This window comes from Camellia sinensis, chromosome 2 (genome assembly GCF_055761805.1).
Source record: "Camellia sinensis isolate YWXY chromosome 2, ASM5576180v1, whole genome shotgun sequence".
Classification (NCBI taxonomy): Eukaryota; Viridiplantae; Streptophyta; class Magnoliopsida; order Ericales; family Theaceae; genus Camellia; species Camellia sinensis.
This window is the reverse complement of record NC_138962.1, coordinates 61,764,321-61,780,659: the sequence shown is the minus strand read 5'-3', so window position 1 is coordinate 61,780,659 and position 16,339 is coordinate 61,764,321. Positions and strand designations below refer to the sequence as shown.

Here is a 16,339-nt window from a genome sequence, read left to right as displayed (position 1 = left end):
ACGTTTGTGGAGGAGCTAAATTCACTATTTTTCTCAACTAAAATTCATAAAGTAGAGATGGTGATATCCGTTGACACATTCAAAACCTACAGAAGGGTATCCACCGTATCATAATCTCCTAAATAAATTGTTAAGGTGGCTCAAGATCATCCTTATGAAAAACCTAATATTCCCTGAGGAGTTTCTACCCCGTGGAAACGCTCTTTAATGGAACTTTAGCCTTAGCTGGTCGTGGCCAAGAAACCACCAGTTTCGCTTAGTGGGCTGGGTATTGAACTCAATAAATAGAATTATGTAATCCTCATCTCCTGCATATCTCTTCTTACACTCCCTTGCAGGATAACTTAATTTCCTATGATATCACCAGAGGAATATTGAACCAACCAGTGTTTACGGTGCCTAGCTGATGTTTAAAATGGTTTTCTCTGAGAAAAAACTGAGGGAATTCCATACATCATATTCTTCTCCAATGACGAATATATAAAGTTTACAACAGAAGATATACAGAGTCTACACAGATGTTGAATCAATTACAAATATTATTGCCCCAACCTTAAGTCTAAATGTATGTAACTGAAATTAGTAAATAACGATAGGTTAAAGGGAAGCTAACTAAAGGATTTGTCTAACACTCTGTATGATGGCAATTTATGTGTTTGCATTAATTTCTAAGTCTGAGAATGCTGTGGTCAGTATTGTCCTTCTGGTTGGGTAAATAGCCATGGTACTTTTTTAAAGGGTTGTCTCCTTTTCCTTTTGCATATCTCTTCCACATTATCTTTTGGTAAATAAAATATCAATTAAGCAAAAAAGTTTCCAAAAAGTGTATGAGCATGCATCTATAATAAAATCTATAGGCTATTGATGTGATTACCCAACTCTCTTTAATTACTCAATTACATATACTGTCAATATCTGTCCAACTCGATCTCTCTCTCGCTCTCTCTCTCTCTCGCATGCACACAGCAAAATACACATGGAGTGTGTTTATGAATTCATTAGAGGTGGTTTTGTAATCTCCCACATATAAGTATAAATATAAGTGTTAGAATTTACACTCACCTACTCCTCACCTACCACACACACTCACCTACCACACACTTACCATCACCTACCACACACTCACCTACTACACTCACCTACTCCTCACCTACCACCACCTAACCTACATCTATATAATCAATCCATTGTAACAGATCAATGTATCAAAAAATCAATCAATAATACATATATTTTTTTACATGGTATCAGAGCAAGGTTGAGAACCTAGTAATTCTGCTTCACCGGCGGGCGGCAGCCTCGCCTTGGCCGCCCGCCGGACCTCTACACATACATTCACCCCGCTTATCCAACCCGACCCACTCCTTCCTCCCCACCCTTCTCGGATCCTTCGAGACCCACCAGTTGTTGGGTTGGGCCGTCCCCTACTGCCCCGGCGGCGACCTCACTGTTCTCCACTATCGTCAGACCGCCATTACTGCATCCTAGCAGATAGCAAATAGCAGAGTAATACATTCTTATATATATATATATATATATAATATTATATCTGGACTCACCACCAATCACCAGTCATCATCGGCATCCGGGTCTTCGGGTTCGGGTTTCTTATTCAAGTCAGGCTTCTCTTCAAACCAGAAGGGTTTGCATCCAGAGGAAGGTTTATCGTGGTGGTGAACAGTCATGGAAGTCTCGAGTGCGAGTGCATCGACCCTAGCACCCACCTCGATCGCTTTCTTCCTTATCAACGCCGCCGACAAGTCTCGATCACGGTGGCCTCTGCCGCCTTCACCGACCAAGTACTCCGGAAAATTGCGCCTCGCCGCCGCCACTGGTTGGCGTTCACTTCGTTCCCTTTAGACTCCTCCTTTTGCTCCATCAAGATCCTCCACGACGCCCTCCGAGAACCAACCACGTTCTTATACCCCACAGAAAGCAAGTTCCTCTCCTCAACAGTCAGTTCCACATCCAGATTCGCAACCTTCTTCATCGCATCCACCATCTCGTCATAGCGTTCGGCTTGCTCGGCGAGCTTGGCGATGTAGACGAAGGTCTCGCGGTCTTTGGAGGAGGCCATGGTTGATCGATCGGAGCTCTACTTGCTCTCTTATCTCTCTCGTCTTCCGTCGCTGTCAAATTGGGGAGAAACTGGAGAGAGAAACGCCAGGTAGAGAGCGAGAGAGAGTGATGCAGGCGGTTATATTCTCCCACCAAACCATCTTTCCCATACATGCCCGTGCACCCCCCAAGGGACAGCCCCTGCTGTGTTGTTTTTTTGAGAAGAATCAGAACACTTGCATAGACATTCCTCTCTCTCACTTTACTTTCTTTTCTTTTCTTTATTTTTTCCCACAACCCACGTTACACTTTTCTTGAGTGGGGTGCCCTAAGACCCAACATATTTTGTCCAGTTGATCACGCTGCAAAGGGTTTGGTGTGGCTTTTCACTTTTCTTGAGTGGTGTGGCTTTTCATTTATTCCACCGCCCCACTTTTTAAACATATTATTATTATTATTATTATTATTATTATTATTTTAAATATATTATTATTATTTCTTTCTTTTATTTTTTTCTTTTTATTTTTTTTTTGCACTGTATTAAAAAAAAAAAAAAAAAAAAAAAAAAAAAAAAAAAAAACAATTGCAACCAATTTACAAATTTGCACAATACACTCATTTTATTCATATCGGGATCAACCCCGATCCACATTTTACACACAAAAAAAAATAAAATAAAATAAAATACAAAATAAAAAAATAAAATAAAAATAAAATAAAATTACAACAACAACAGCTTTGTTTTCTTTTCTGCAGACGGCCACCCACTGACCTACTCTGCCGCCGGTCTCTTCTTTTTGCCTCCGTCCTGGGCGGCCCTTGCCGGTGTTGCCTCCGTGTTTCCCACTCCACTGGGTATGATCACTCCCCCATACTCCTCAACTGCAGCATATGGCGGCCCTCCAAATCGGAACATCACGGTGGCCTTCCGCTTCAGCTCTTTATTTTCTGCTTTCAGCACACTTATCTCTGCTCGCGCATCCTTATACATGCGTTGGAGCAGAGCAAGCTGGGCGTTTAAATGCTGCACCTCATTTGTCCTACTCTGCAGCCGGTTCGACAAATTTGTGACCGCCGTCATGGTTTCCACGCATGACTTCAGAGTATACTGATTAGCCTCAATATCAGTTTGCACCGCCATTTTTTGCTCCACCGACCGCATCGGAAAGTTCAATGGAGCAAAACCAGAGGTGTTTGGTTGAGGTTCACTGGCCACCGCACCAGTTATTTCTCCTGTGGGCTCGTTCAGTTCTGGAAAGAGAGTGAGCAGGTTCTGGGTAGCTGGACGGGAAGAAGAGGCCATGTTTTGGGTTGCTAAGTGTTTCCGAGCAGGGTTTACAGAGGGTTGCTAAGTGTTTCCGAGCAGGGTTTACAGAGTATTTCAGACTGCCAAAATTCAGAGGTTTCAAATTGGTTTGCACAGCCTCTGCCTTCGTCTTGGTTATATAACCAAGGCAGCCACGCGCATCGCGCGCCTCTTGACGCCCGACAAACTGGCACGCCTTTTCATGGCACATCTTTTGATAAAGTGGACACGCCTTTTGATGGCACGCCTTTTTATGGATTGGGCACGCCTTTTGATGGCACGCCTTTTTGAAAAATTGGGTGCACCTTTTGAGGATGCGATTTTTTAAGGGGTCCGACAAGACTCTATAAACTGTCCCGACATTTGATATCGGTTAGCTTTTTTAAGGGTCCGACAAGACTCTGTAAACTGTCCCGACATTGATTCCGGTTAGCTCCTTTATGGGTCCGACAAGACTCTGTAAACTGTCCCGACATAGATTCCGGTTAGTTTCTACAAGGGTCCGACAAGACTCTGTAAACTGTCCCGACATTGATTCCGGTTAGCTCCTTTATGGGTCCGACAAGACTCTGTAAACTGTCCCGACATTGATTCCGGTTAGTTTCTACAAGGGTCCAACAAGACTCCGTAAACTGTCACAACAACTGTCACAGCATTGTCTGCTACAACGGTCCGACATGACCCCATAAACTGTCTTCTACATCGGTCTGGCACCACCATACAGTGTTCTCTACAACGTTATGACACCACCATACAGTGCCATCACCAACGGTCTGACACGACCATACAGTGTCTCCTATCTTTTTTTATTTTTATGTATTTTCTTGTTTTGTTCCTCACTTCAAACTCAAGTTGGTTAGTTTCTATCCTCCTTGAGTTTGCGGGGGGCTGTTAGAATTTACACTCACCTACTCCTCACCTACCACACACACTCACCTACCACACACTTACCATCACCTACCACACACTCACCTACTACACTCACCTACTCCTCACCTACCACCACCTAACCTACATCTATATAATCAATCCATTGTAACAGATCAATGTATCAAAAAATCAATCAATAATACATATATTTTTTTACAATAAGCGATTAAGGGAGATAACCCTAATGTTCTCATTATCTCCTATTTTCGTATAATGTTGTCTATTTTCTCTCTTCTTTCTTTTCTGACTTTCATTATTAGTTTATTCTTTTGGCAATTCTACTGGTATCAGAGCAAAAAATCTGGTTTGAGGGTTGGTCTGGACTGAGCTAGGTTTTTTATGACGCAATGATGTAAAAAATATAAATAAATAAAAATCTCTCGATGATCGACTAGGAGAGAAGTTTTTATCCTATATTTTTTTGTGTTTCCATTGGAGAGGCCTTGTTAGAGTATTTCCATTTTTTATGATTTTCGGCAAAAAAATGGGTCATTTTTTGGATTAGTGCTGAAGCATTTTTTGAGCATTTCCCTTGGTTCTTTAGCAACCGAGCGTACTGACTCACATATTGGAGGTATTACACAAGGGTCTTGAGAAGTTTTGTTTGATTATATTAGGGTTTGATGGTGTTCTGTGGTAGTCGATTGTTTCTTTGAGGCCTCTATTGTGCACTAAATGGCACAAAAAAGTGTGCTATTTGTTGTGTTTTGGATACTTTGACCTTCCCAGCAGCACTCGGGTGTTATTGGCCTTCCCCTTTATTGGTTTGACACACAACAGGTCCCCTCTTGAACATTTTTTTTTGCTGCTGGAGAACTTGTGATAATTTGTCAGGTCACTAAAAATAAAGTCAGAAGAAAAAGCGGTGTCTCAACAATCATTGGTACTGCTTGCCAAATTATAGAGCAAAAGACACAACAAGTTGACTTATATTTTTAACAATATCACTGCCAGATCATTCTTGTCATAAATTCTGTATATAAATTTTGGATGGATATCATTATCCTTTTCACATTGTCCATGACATATTGTTTATAAGAAACAGTATCTCTCTAATCTTTCTCTATCAAATAAAAATAAAAATATTAATTTATGATGATTTGTTATGAATGATGTGTTTTAAAATTAAAAACTTTAATTTGCAACTTGTGTGTTAAAATTACAAACTTACATCACCATTGCACGCTAATTTATTCCACACTATTTTAGAATTTTAATTTGTTGTCATAAATAATGAATATTTAAGTTCATATGCTTAATATTAGCTCAAAAATTGTTATTATCTTATTGTTATTGATTACAAAAAGAAAAATTTTAAGATTAAAATTAATAGGTTCCCCTTTTGAATTAATTTTCAGGCTCCATCACTGCCTGTGGCCACACATACAGGGGCCCAGACGGGTCTTGATTTATGACCATTATTTAAAATAAAAAACTATGATCTGATTATCTTCTACACAAATGATCTGGACTGGTTAATAGATTTAATAAAAACTACAAACATTTGCCCTAGATGACATTAAATGTTTTTACCCATATATCATAGTTAAAAAAAAAACAACATTTCTAAAATGTCATGAATTAATTGAAAAAATAACTTGCACCACCTTTGTACATAACAGCGATGGGGTGGATTGAGGTATTTAATTATTGTAGTTGCCTTGCCTAACTCAAATAAGAGAACTACAAACAAATAAGTCAAGATTTGCTCATATGACATACTTCAAAAAATTTTATTTATGATTATTTTTTGTATTCCTATTTAGATAATAAAAGCTTCTCTCCCACCTAGACCTATTATTTCAAATTTTTAAAGAAGGGGAGAAACTCACGTGCAAGGCACGTGCACTGCTACTATTGGTACTAAAACATAACTACTCCGCTAATTATAACTACATCATACTCCCCCTCTAAAGAAAACAACTTATCCTCAAGTTGGGCATCAACAAAATGACTCAAGACAATGATGTCAATAAAATGACTCAAACCAATGACATCAACAAAATAACTCATGGAGGCATAATGGACTTTGCAGACACCCCATTACAGACTTGCAATGGTTAATAAGACTAATAGTTGGAAGCACTTATTTGAAAATGCACTCTAACAATCCCTCCTTGAAACTAAGTTTTCATTTATGCATATCCACCGAAGCCAGTAATCGACCTTCGATTACAATACATTGCATTTGATTTCGACATTGTTCAATCTTGACTTCAAAGTTGCAACTTCAGGTAGATCCAAATCGGAAAACTTCAAACAGATTCCAACACCGCTCCAAAGAACAACTTTGCACACAATCAGAACTAGAAAGCAAAGGACTGGTCTGAACCTTGCTAGAGTTTCGGAAGGGTAAGAGCTTTGATTTGAGACAACTTCATACGTGCACACAGCCACAAGCCAGGGTTCCTAGTCCGTATTCACTCAAAATTATTGCAATTGTTTCACAACTCAAGAAGGAAAGGATCTAAGTTGATGCTTTGATACCAAAATGATGGAAACAATATAGGAAAGAGAATTCATTAGGGCGATAAAATCTCAATTAGAGATACCAGAGGTCTCAAGCTCACAAAAATACAATGTCAAAATATCATAAACTGACTTTTCAAAATCCTAAATACCTATTTATAGACCAAAAGACCGAACTAACTCTTACGGTACTAAAACATAACTACTTCACTAATTCTAACTACATATACTAATGCAGATTAGGGTGGATTTGTTACAGACAAGAGCTCTAAGTCAAAGTACTGCACCTTTGCAGGGGGTAATCTTGTGACATGGCACAACAAGAAGTGATCTATGGTTGCAAGGTCAAGTGCGGAGGTAAGATTTAGAGCTATGGCTCAAGGGATATGTGAATTGTTATGGTTGAAGTCATTTTTGAAAGAATTAGGTTTTGACCAAAAAGGCCCTATGATGCTATATTGTGACAATAAAACTACTATTAATATAGCTCATAATCTAGTTCAATATGACAGAACCAAACATGTGGAGGTTGACAGACACTTCATCAAAGACAAGTTGAATGATGGTATTATTTATACCGTGTTTTTCAAAATTGAGGATCAACTTGCAAAATTTTGCCTAAAGGGAGTGTCTACTACTTAGTAGCAGGAATTGACAAAAAGGATGGAGCTTAGTTGCATGAAGCGGGAGCAGGAGTGTGGGCACATAGAAGTTTCATAAGTTGGGAGTGCCTTGGGGCGTGCTTATATTATATATATATAGGTATATCTACTACTATTTTAAAAAGTGGAAGGATGTTGAGTGTTTTCTACTTTTTTGGGTTCCACAAATGCCCTTATCAAAATAATGAAATGACTTATTAGCCCGGTCCCTCTTGGTAACGTTACCAAACTGTTTCAAGAAGCACTTGTTGGGTAACGCTGACAACAGTTCCGGGATACGCTTGTTGGAGGCAGCAACCCGGCAGATGTATATATGCATGAGTGTGTGCTACAAATGTTTCTTTGTTTGGTCTTTCCCAACTATTTTGTAGAGACCCAATTGTGCGTGCCACTGCAATATATACACATCAATGTGGATGTGGACTGCTAATTTATGCCCTCTTTGGGAATGATTCTACCTATTGACAATCAATGTCCGCAACGAAGAAGAGGGAGAAACCATAGGTCTCAAGAACAATAAATTTAGAAGGCAAAGCTCTCTATTTTCGTTGATTGCTTCGTCAGAATAAATAATTACATAACTTAGTGTTAACTCCTCTAGTCTCATCCACTAAGACGATATCATCTGCCAAAAACATACACCATGGCACATCATCCTAAAAATTTCTCGTCAACTCATCCTGAATATTTCTTAGTATGAGCTATTAGTCCCTCACATTACTATTTCCTATTCCTTAAAAATTGTCATACACCGTGCATGACTTCATTTCCCAACTTGACATGCAATTACCCTAGCCAGTCATACAAAATTGTAATTTCGTACAAACTTATCAAGCATCCCAAGTGGGCAATTCACATTCTTTCATTTTTTCTTCTTATGGTTTCGCTTGGAATAATTGGTGAGAAATTAAAAAAATGATTATAATCTCTTATCTTTGTGAGGACAAAAATAATTATTATATTTTCTCATTATCATGTTTGGATGGTATTAAATCAAACCATGTGAAATTGGGATATAGATGGGAATTTTTTCCTTTTGTTGAGTAATCATGATATATTATAACAAGTATACATCCAATCAGTAACTTCCTCACCAAATCTCACCATTTTGGATTAAAAACAAAGGTAACATAATAAGAGAGATCTCGTTCTTTTCGTTTCTTACCCTATTTGTAAACCAAACATAAGAATTTCTTTTTTTATCATCATTTATTTCTCCTCAAATCATTAATCTAAATGGGTTGTTAAAGTAGTCAACCGCTCAGTTTATTATTATTAAATTTTTCAGTGTTATCGCCTTTGGAGTTGGATCTTAGAAAAATTGGAGTTGCCTTTATTGGTTTAAGATGTTTGACATATTGCCATGGCAACATGAACTTTGAAGGATTATGCTTTAAAATCTTAAATTTCCTTACTACTATATAATAATACAATTAAATGTGCATATCAATTGTCTATATCATTCTGAAATTGCAATCCTTATAACGAATATTATAGATATAGACACTTTAGTATGTATTTGTTTCGTCTTTGAAATTTTTTTTCACATTATTATTTGATTGGGTGTAGCAATTCCTTCATAAAGTCAATTTGTTCTAAGTCAAGTATTATGTCTAATTTGTTGTGCCATCTTTGATACCATGATTGTGATTAAAGCAAATGATCTAATTCTTGCTAGCTAAGGAATGAAGGGTATTTTTGTGTCTTTTATACCATAACCATGTTGTCCTCCAAAATTTAGAGAAATATAAACCAAGTTGATGTTCATCACTTTATTTTATTCATACGTTACAATAGAACCCATCACCTCTTAACCCTTAGCATATAAAGACGAAGGCTGCAAATATAGAGTTTTTCGGAGTAAATTTCAAAACTTTCCTCGTGCATCGCACGTGCATTTTTACTAGTGATATAAAATAATAAAACATACAATTTTTGTTTTTTGGCTTTTTTCAAATATATCAAAGTTCTTTATTCAGTTTCTTTTACGTGTCTTCATTTTTTAATGGAATTGATTGCTATACAATCGGTTTCCTATAATCTCTGGATCGGCCAGGTAAGACCAATTATAGGCCCAATGATGAAGCCCAATGAACTTTTAAATGAAGCCCATGACCCTAGACTAGGTCAAAATAAAATGATAAAAAATGAAGCAAATAAAGTGCTACTACTCTCTCATTAAAGACAAAGGCTACTTCAGCTCCTCTCTTCGTCTGTCTTTCTTGTTTCACTTCGTCTTCTTCGAAAGGTATGTCTTCTTCTTCTTCTTTTTCTACCCCAAATCTGATTTCTAAAAAAATCAGATCCATTTTTTGTTCTAGATCCATGCCCAAATTTACTTCAGATCTACACCCACCAACCCCATCTTAGATAGAAATGCGATTCTCTCCCCACATAAACATGTTCTTGCACGTGGAATCACATTTCTTTGGAAGAAACGACACAGGTTTACGCAAATCCTTCTACTAAGGGGTGAAGTTTCTACCCTATAAATACGATTCTACGATTCAAAGGAGATGTCATTCAAAAAACTAAAATGGGACCGGTCAAACCAAGGACTAGAATTTTTTTTTTTTATTTACTAAAATGACTAATAAATAGAGACAATAAGAGATTATTTGGAATATGTCTAACAATAAAAGGAAGGGGTAACAAAATTAAAATAGAGAAAAAAAAAAGACTAAAAGAGAAAGATTGATAGAAGAAAAACTGGTCGTGATTGGATTAGGTGTCTCGGATTATGTTACACAGACTCGGGTGAGGGTATTGGGTGTGAGTGCGTATATAGGGGTCGGGCACTTTAAAACTAAAAATTGAGAATACGTGGATATGGATCCAAATTTGGATACGGATAGAGGGATATGTTAAATAGTTATTTTTAAATATATTTATTATATGAAGATGAGTTAAAAGAAGTTGTCCCAACAATTTTTTTATAAATATGATCAAACATATTGATAAGTCATATAACAACCCATGTTATTAATAGAGATGTTGGCCAAATACAAAACACTAAAAGGCTTAAGTTTTTATTGTTGAATAGAGTTTATAAATAGGCCCAAACTTTTTATTTATTTATTTGGGTCTAACCCACTAGGGTTTATGATACAAATCAACTAGTCAAACTCTTCTCTTCTCTCCTCTCCTCTCTTTCACACGCACAACACGACAATGGAGAGTCTCTGTCTCTTCTCTCACGTACGTACAGCACGATCGAGAGAGAGGAGATTGAGACACATAGAGAAAAGAAGATTGATACAAACCAGCTAGTCAAACTCTTCTCTTCTCTCTATTACACACGCACAACACGACGATGGAGAGTATCTGTCTCTTCTATTCTCTTCTCTTCTCTCACACACGCATAACACGATTGAGAGAGAGAGAGCAAGATAGAGAGAGAAAAGAAGATCGAGAGAGAAAAGGAGATTGAGACAGAGATCGAGATCAAGATTCCTACTACTAAGGATTCAATAAATCCAGACCTTGAACCCAATAAATTGATGTAAGTATCTCAACCTTCTTTTTCCTTTTTGATTAGCCGTGTCCGAGAGAGATGAGGCAAATCCAACACATATTCCACACCCGCACCCGTGTCGTGTCGACACATGTACTTCGCCCCAAACAACCGAGTCCGTATAACACAGGTCTCAGATGTTGAAGATTGCTTCAATTCGCTGCATGTTGGCCTTCAGATCTTAACCATCTCCTCTCTTTTTCAATCCTTTTGATGGGGATCAATAAAGAAAACGAAAGGAAAGGAAAGGAAAGAAGGCTTATTATAGGCATAAAAGGCATCAAGTGGAACCTTAGAATGTGTGGGAGATTTTGTTTTGATGGGCTAAATTGTGGTATGAGTGGATGTAAGTGGAGTTGGGTGCTAGACTAAGGAGTGGATTGAATCTGGACTTGGATATTAAGGAGGTAGGCTGGCTTGAATAAACAAGTTTGTTGCACGTGGAATCACATTTGTTTGGAAGAAATGACACTTGTTTGCGCAAATCCTACTACTAAGGGGTAAAGTTTCTACCCTATATATGTGATTTTGAGGTTCAAAAAGGAAACGTTATTCAAAGTGAGATGGGTACAGAAGGACTAGAAATTTTTTTTTTTTTCATTTTGACTAAAATGGCAAATAAAATAGAGACAACAAGATATTATTTGGAATACATGTAAGAATAAAAGGAAGGAGAAAAAAATTAAAATAGAGAATAAAGACTGAAAAAGAGATTTATAGAAGAAAAACTAGTGGTGATTTTATTAGGGGTCTCGGATGTTCAAGATTGCTTCAATTTGCTGCATGTTGGGTCTTCAGATCTTAATCATCTCCTCTCTTCAATCTTTCTAATGGGGATCAAGAAAGGAAAGAAAAGGAAAGGAAAGGAATGAAGACTTATTATACGCACAAGAGGCATCAAGTGGACCCTTAAAATTTGTAGGAGATTTTCTTTTGATGGGTTAAACTGTGGACTGAGTGGATGTAAGTGGAGTTGGTTGGGTACTGAACTAGGGAGTGGACTGCGTCTGGACTTGGCTAATAAAGGTGTAGGATGGCCTGAATAAACATGTTTCTTGCACGCGGAATCACATTTATTTGGAAGAAACAACACCTGTTTGTGCAAATCTTGCTACCAAGGGGTGAAGTTTCTATCCTATTTGCTTCAATTCTCTGCATGTTGGGTCTTCAGATCTTAATCATCTCCTCTCTTCAATCTTTCTGATGGGGATCAAGAAAGGAAAGGAAAGGAATGACGACTTATTATACGCACAAGAGGCATCAAGTGGACCCTTAAAATTTGTAGGAGATTTTCTTTTGATGGGTTAAACTGTGGACTGAGTGGATGTAAGTGGAGTTGGTTGGGTATTGAACTAGGGAGTGGACTGTGTCTGGACTTGAATAATAAAGATGCAGGATGGCCTGAATAAACACGTTTCTCGCACATGGAATCACTTTTCTTTGGAAGAAACAATACTCGTTTGTGCAAATCTTGTTACCAAGGGGTGAAGTTTCTATCCTATTTGCTTCAATTCGCTGCATGTTGGGTCTTCAGATCTTAACCATCTCCTCTCTTCAATCTTTCTAATGGGAATCAAGAAAGGAAAGGAAAGGAATGAAGACTTATTGATCAATTTAGAGAATACCAAGATTAAGGAATGCTTAGAATATCATCCCCTATTTATATTAATGAAGATCAATAATTACAAGGAAACCCTAAGGCATAGAATAATTACAAAATAATAACCCACATAATCATATATTATTCTAACACTTTGAGGTGCGAAGATATCTCTCATACCCAGCTTGCCTAAGATGCCATGAAAGGGCTTACCCCCAACTCCCTTCGTAAGAATGTCAGCAAGTCACCAGACTGCACAAAGGGAGTACAGATTGTGCCACTAGTGAGTTTCTCCTTAATGAAGTGGAGATCAATCTCAACATGCTTTGTCCTGTCCATGTTGAACTGGATTGTGAGCAATGTTGATAGTGGCCTTATTATCACAATATAACTGCATGGAGTCCGTTTGATCAATACCTAGATCACTCAACAATAACTTGATCCATAACAGCTCACACATCCCTTGTGCCATAGCTCTAAACTCAGCTTCTGCACTTGACCTGGCAATCACATTCTGTTTCTTACTCCTCCAAGTAACTAAGTTGCCTCTAACAAAGGTGTAGTACCCTGAAGTCAATCTCCTATCAATTACTGATCCAGCCCAGTCAGCATCTGTATAGGCTTCCACACAAAGACGATCATACTTCGAAAAATAAAAACCCTTACCAGGAACAGACTTCAAGTACCTCAAAATTCTCGTGACAACCTTGAGGTGAATCTAATGAGGAGCATGCATAAACTGGCTAACCATACTGACAGCAACAACAATATCAAGACGGGAGTAAGATAGGTAAATGAGCTTACCCACTAATTGCTGATATCTCCCCCTATCAATAGCTGCTCCTCCTTCATCATCCCCCAGTTTCTGATTGGGTTCCAGTGGAGTGTGTCACAAGCCGTGCAGCCAAGCATCACCGTTTCCTTCAACAGGTCAAGCACATACTTCCTCTGTGAGATAAATATCCCATCCTTGAAGCGAGCAACTTCAACTCTTAAAAAATACTTCAAGCTCCCCAAATCTTTGATTTCAAACTCACTGGCTAAATATTTCTTCAACAGAGGTATTTCCTCACTATCATCGCCTGTAAGAACTATGTTATGTACAAAAACAATGAGTGCTGTAGTCTTACCATGTGAGGAATGTTTCACAAATAAGGTGTGATCTGCCTAACTCTGTTTAAAGCCATATTTACGCATAGCCTGAGTGAATCTCTCAAACCAAGCCCTTAGAGACTGTTTGAGACCATATAATGACTTTCGAAGCCTGCACACTATGCCTTATGTCTGATGATCCTCAAAACCAAGAAGAATGTCCTGTAAAAATAAATTGAGATGTATATTATTGATTGATTTGTGTTGTTGTATATTACAAATGGTGGGTGGCTCATTATATAGGAGAGAGTGAGTGTAGTAGGTGAGGAGTAGGTGGTGGTAGGTGATGGTAAATTGGTGGTAGGTGATGGTAAATTTTAACAGCCCCCCGCAAACTCAAGGAGGATAGAAACTAACCAACTTGAATTTGGAGAGAGTAACAAAACAAGAAAATACATAAAAATAAAAGAGGATAAGAGACACTGTATGGTCGTGTCAGACCATTGGTGAAGACACTGGATGGTGGTGTCATAACGTTGTAGAGGACACTGTATGGGGGTGTCATAACCATGTAGAGGACACTGTATGGTGGTGTCATAACGGTGTAGAGGACACTGGATGGCGGTGTCAGACCGATGTAGAAGACAGTTTATGGGGTCATGTCGGACCGTTGTAGCAGACACTGTTGTGACAGTTGTTGTGACAGTTTACGGAGTCTTGCTGGACCCTTGTAGAAACTAACCGGAATCAATGTCGGGACAGTTTACAGAGTCTTGTCGGACCCATAAAGGAGCTAACCTGAATCAATGTCGGGACAGTTTACAGAGTCTTACAGTTTACAGAATCAATGATGGTGTATATAGGCTGCCCAAATATATATATATATGGATATATATAGTGAGCCCACAAAAGTCGCGCCCTCAAAAGGCGCGCCCACTTCATCAAAAGGCGTGCCTGACACAAAGCGTCGAGCCATCAAAAGGTGAGCCGGAGACGCGGCGAGGCACGTGAGCGACAGAGTGGCGTGTCGGCCTCGGCTATTTAACCAAGGTTGAGGCGGAGGCTGTGCAAACCAGTCTGAAACCGCCGAAAATCCTTTGAAAAAACTCTTCCGTTTCTGAGAAAGAGATTCTGGAACACTCTGTTGCCATTTTGTAACCAACCTTTCTCTGAAACACTCAGCAACCCATAACATGGCCTCGTCTTCCCGTTCAGCTACCCAGAATATGGCCTCTTCGTCCCGTGGTCTGCTCACTCTTTTTCCCGACCTCAACGAGTCAACAAGAGAGATAACTGGTGCGGTGGCACTGGAACCTCAACCAAGCGCCCCGGAGTTTGCTCCGTTGAACTTTCCTATGCGGTCTGTGGAGCAAAGAATGGCAGTGCAGTCGGATGTGGAGGCCAATCAGTATACATTGAAGTCATGTGTGGAAACCATGACTGCGGTTACAAATTTGTCGAACCGGCTGCAGAGTAGGACAAATGAGGTGCAGCAGTTAAACGCCCAACTGGCTCTGCTCCAACGCATGTATAAGGATGCGTGAGCAGAGATAAGTGTGCTAAAGGCGGAAAACAAGGAGCTGAAGCGGAAGGCCACCGTTATGTTCCGATTTGGAGGGTCGCCATATGCTGCAGTGGAGGAGCAGGAAGTAGTGATCATGCCCAGTGGAGTGGGAAACATGGAGGCAACACTTGCAAGGGCCGCCCAGGACGGAGGCAAGAAGAAAAGACCGGCGGCAGAGTAGAGAAGAAAAAAAAAAAAAAAAGCCCACCTGTGAATGTGGTTGTTTGTTTGTATTTTTTTTTTTTTTTTTTTTTTTTTTTTGGGTGTAAAATTGTGATCGGGGTTGATCCCTGAGATGAATAAAATATGGTTTGGTGTGCAAAGCTAGATGGTATGAATGGAATTGGAAAAAGATTAAAAATAATGTGAAAGAAAAATAAAGAAAGAAATAATAAAAATATATTTGAAATGGAGAAAATAAATAAAAATAATGGAGTTTGAAATCAAAGGGAGGAGAGAGGATGATGTTTGTTTTTTTTTATTTTTTTTTATTTTTTGTTTTTTTTAATATATAATAAAAAGAGATATATATATAAAATAAAGAAAGTGGGGAACAAAGAGTGCACCAATTAAGCTTTAGAATAAAAAAAAAAGTTTGGACGGTGGATGCAAAGTGAGGAGAGAGAGTGGGTGTAAAGTGTTTGGTGGTAAAGTAAAGGGAATCATGGAAATGATGAAAGTGGGTTTAGTGGATAGAAAAAGGGACCAGAGAGATTGAATTCTTTGCTGCAACTTTAAAATCGCATCTTTCTTACTATTTTGTTTTTCTTCTAGATCTTGTAGAGTTGCATCGAAACGTTTCAATTCAGCAGAAATGTAATCAATTCGCTTGCGGACATTCGCATTGGCCTCTGCTAAATCCTGCTTCACGAGTACAGGTCCTATCAATTTGTACACATTCGCATCTTCATTCAACAAATCCAGCTCCTTGAGGACAAGCTCGTTTTCGCCGAGCTAGATGGTGTACTTCTTTCTGACCTGATGGTTCTTTGCGATATCTTGCTGGTGGCGACGGGCTTGGGACGGTCGGAGAAGACGGCGCCGTTCTGAATGAGGGCACGGTGGGCGACGGAGTGGCTGCCGACGAAGATGGCGGGACGAGACCCAATCTGGAGGGTGACGATGGGGCCGTACTTAGCCCGGA

General features: G+C 38.9%; 1 protein-coding gene across 2 annotated transcripts in view; it reads right to left on the bottom strand.

Annotated features, from left to right (window-relative positions):
• Positions 1-16,339, bottom strand: part of LOC114257174 (uncharacterized protein At5g08430) — a 65,083-nt gene that overhangs the window by 17,743 nt on the left and 31,001 nt on the right. The gene's annotated exons all lie outside the window — the stretch shown is intronic.